This window comes from Gymnodraco acuticeps, unplaced genomic scaffold (assembly GCF_902827175.1).
Source record: "Gymnodraco acuticeps unplaced genomic scaffold, fGymAcu1.1, whole genome shotgun sequence".
NCBI classification, from domain to species: Eukaryota; Metazoa; Chordata; class Actinopteri; order Perciformes; family Bathydraconidae; genus Gymnodraco; species Gymnodraco acuticeps.
This window is the reverse complement of record NW_022991525.1, coordinates 20,001-24,278: the sequence shown is the minus strand read 5'-3', so window position 1 is coordinate 24,278 and position 4,278 is coordinate 20,001.

Below are 4,278 nucleotides of genomic sequence, written 5' to 3'. Positions count from 1 at the left end.
GGTTGTGTCTTCCTGGTCGAATATACTTATTGTAAGTCGCTTTGGATAAAAGCGTCAGCTAAATGCAATGTAATGTAATGTAATGTAATATGCATCATTTTAACAACACTGAATAAAATACCTGAATGATTTGATCAAAGCAAGATCAAATACTAACTATTAGTCTCACGGTTTTATTATTCCATAATCCCTGGACACATTACTTGAGAAACATGCTATTTAACTTATATTTGAATGCACATTTTTACCCTTTTTACTAACCAGATATTGCAACTATTATCTATGAACAGAGTCAGAAAAAAGCGTGGTAATATATCCAAATGCACCGCAGTAAATGACTGCAGCACAGGCATTCTTTCTAGAAAGAAGTAGAAAATTAACAATCATAACGTATGTGTCCTCATTAGTTTATTTCACAAGTTAAAACCTCCATTAAGATTCTTAACACTCACATCTAATGTAATATACGTTTAAATGTCGGCCATATTGTGCAATAGGTCGTGATAATATGTTAATGTATTTTAATGTTAACTATATTTGTACATGTACATGAATATGGAACTGCAGGAGAGTCCAGAACAAATGTCCTTTCCCGCGACAATGAAGTATATCGTATCATATTTATGCCACAAAAAATGATTTTAACAATATATATAGAACATTTAATATTAAAATAAGAGTAGAAAAATCATCTAATGTTGAAATTGTCTTTTGAAATGGAGAAATAAAGCAGATATTAAGAGAACACGGGAGTCTTCTGCACACACTGCATCTTCTCTCTCCAGAAGTATGTCCGCTAAAATAGGCTCTAATTAGTCGGATAAAAGAAAGGAAACGGCTATGTTAAAAAAAAAGAAAAAAAAGCTGAAGGCTCTCATCATCGCCATGGCTACCTGCCACACTCGGCTTAAATTACTGCGTAATTACGGCTTTTAACTTGTTCACGTCTCTGTGACAGGTTATTCTGCTGCAGACTGAGAGTAACCTTCACTCCTGAACAGATCTCTAAACGTAACAGCGTGTCACGTCTGTGTTTTAAAACAAAAGAAACCTCCAACCTTCCTCTTCGACCAGATGTTAGACTTATAGAGGTTTCACTAAACATCTGTACAGGAAAACAACAAACAGTTCACTGAGGTGTTCTGCTTGATTCCTGTGCATGAGGAAGCTCCGTATTTAAAATCAAGTTCATTTAACCTGTTGAACCCCAAGCCTGTTTTTCAGGTCTCAGGCTCGAAAATGACGTGCCCAGAATACATGACTCACTTCTAAAAGGGGAAAATTAATAATCTTTTTTCTCAAAGTAATGATAAACCTGTGAGTTGGATGTACAAAAGTCAGAATCAATATAGATGTTTTTTATTTTAAATAAAATTCCGATTGAACATATTAAACATGTAAATCATAGTGTCCGTCAAAAAAAAAACGTTTTACTTATAGTGAAAACCACCCTTGGATGATGGGTTAGTAGACTAAAAGCTTTAGGAATCCAAAGTACAACATATGATAAGTACCCTGTATCAAGATTGATGCAAAACAAGTGATATTTGACCTTTTTAGAGAGGTTTAGCAACAAAAACTCCACCTCTGAGGTGATTTGGGTGGAAATGGGCGTTTTTGCCGTTTCTCTGTAACCCATTGGTCGATTTTGATGATTGAGATCTCTTTTGAACCGTTATAGCCAATAGAATCGAAGGGGAATTTCCACATCCACACCAACGTTACCATTGAGAAGTGGGGGCTATGCGCACGCAGTTTGCCCAAAGTGAAATCTGAAAACTGAAAAATAGTTTTTATTACTGATGGATGATCAGAAATCATTCAAAGTGACACAGACACATTGGATTAACCTATGGATTAACCTTCAGCAGCGTTTTTATCGTTTTAATGCAATTGAAGACAACTTTTGATCAGACAACTACAAAGGTAAGACATATTGCCGTGTTGGCTACCTAATGCTACGTGGTGTGATGTCTGTTTTTGTTTCTCATGTCGCGAGTTCTGATCATGGAGTTATGATACAGATACCTATCGAATATGTGTAATCTCACGATGCTAATCGATGGGTTGGATTTGCATTTACGATAAGCAATAAGGGTTTTATACCGTGAGTTCTGTGCTAATGGCGTTAGCATTTATTCGCTCAAGGCCAATTCAGAAGCTCAGCGTTAGTCTTTTGCTAAAAATGGTTCACATCATCAGTTAGCTGAGTTTCTTCCCGTTACATGGATATGAAACATTCATAGTTTATTAAATATTAAGAAGCCCTCAGACGCAGTTTCCTGCAGATGATGCGTTTTCCCCGTGGGGATGGGGCTTAACAGGTTAACTTATTTATTTTGCCATTTGTATTGCTCATTTTAAAGAGGCCCTATTATGCGTATTTGGGTTTTCTCTTTCCTGTACTTTTTGTGCATGTTAATGGTCTGCAAAGGCTAAAATCCTCTAGAGTCCAGAGGGAGTTGTGACATCACTATGTCACACTCACGCTCCAACACATTGTACGTAATAGGCTAAGGGGCGGGACGTCTCTAAGCGGTTGACCAATCACAACAGAGCCGGCCAGCTAACCAATCAGAGTTGACTGGGCTCTGGTTTCAGACAGAGGGTGAAAAGAGGTGCTGCAGCACAGACAGTATGAGAAAAATAAAGAGCTTTTTGAACATTAAAGCATGGAGACATGTAGAGACACTACATACTGATATACACCTGAACATCAGCAGGAGAGGACTCTTTAAAGTAGAGACACTACATACTGATATACACCTGAGCATCAGCAGGAGAGGACTCTTTAAAGTAGATACACTACATACTGATATACACCTGAACATCAGCAGGAGAGGACTCTTTAAAGTAGAGACACTACATACTGATATACACCTGAACATCAGCAGGAGAGGACTCTTTAAAGTAGAGACACTACATACTGATATACACCTGAGCATCAGCAGGAGAGGACTCTTTAAAGTAGAGACACTACATACTGATATACACCTGAACATCAGCAGGAGAGGACTCTTTAAAGTAGAGACACTACATACTGATATACACCTGAACATCAGCATGAGAGGACTCTTTAAAGTAGAGACACTACATACTGATATACACCTGAACATCAGCAGGAGAGGACTCTTTAAAGTACAGACACTACATACTGATATACACCTGAACATCAGCATGAGAGGACTCTTTAAAGTAGAGACACTACATACTGATATACACCTGAACATCAGCAGGAGAGGACTCTTTAAAGTAGAGACACTACATACTGATATACACCTGAACATCAGCAGGAGAGGACTCTTTAAAGTAGAGACACTACATACTGATATACACCTGAACATCAACAGGAGAGGACTCTTTAAAGTAGAGACACTAGATACTGATGTACACCTGAACATCAGCAGGAGAGGACTCTTTAAAGTAGAGACACTACATACTGATGTACACCTGAACATCAGCAGGAGAAGACTCTTTAAAGTAGAGACACTATATACTGATATACACCTGAACATCAGCAGGAGAGGACTCTTTAAAGTAGAGACACTACATACTGATATACACCTGAACATCAGCATGAGAGGACTCTTTAAAGTAGAGACACTACATACTGATATACACCTGAACATCAGCAGGAGAGGACTCTTTAAAGTACAGACACTACATACTGATATACACCTGAACATCAGCATGAGAGGACTCTTTAAAGTAGAGACACTACATACTGATATACACCTGAACATCAGCAGGAGAGGACTCTTTAAAGTAGAGACACTACATACTGATATACACCTGAACATCAGCAGGAGAGGACTCTTTAAAGTAGAGACACTATATACTGATATACACCTGAACATCAACAGGAGAGGACTCTTTAAAGTAGAGACACTAGATACTGATGTACACCTGAACATCAACAGGAGAGGACTCTTTAAAGTAGAGACACTAGATACTGATGTACACCTGAACATCAGCAGGAGAGGACTCTTTAAAGTAGAGACACTACATACTGATATACACCTGAACATCAGCAGGAGAGGACTCTTTAAAGTAGAGACACTACATACTGATATACACCTGAACATCAGCAGGAGAGGACTCTTTAAAGTAGATACACGACATACTGATAAACACCTGAACATCAGCAGGAGAGGACTCTTTAAAGTAGATACACGACATACTGATAAACACCTGAACATCAATAGGAGAGGACTCTTTAAAGTAGAGCCACTACATACTGATATACACCTGAACATCAGCTGGAGAGGACTCTTTAAA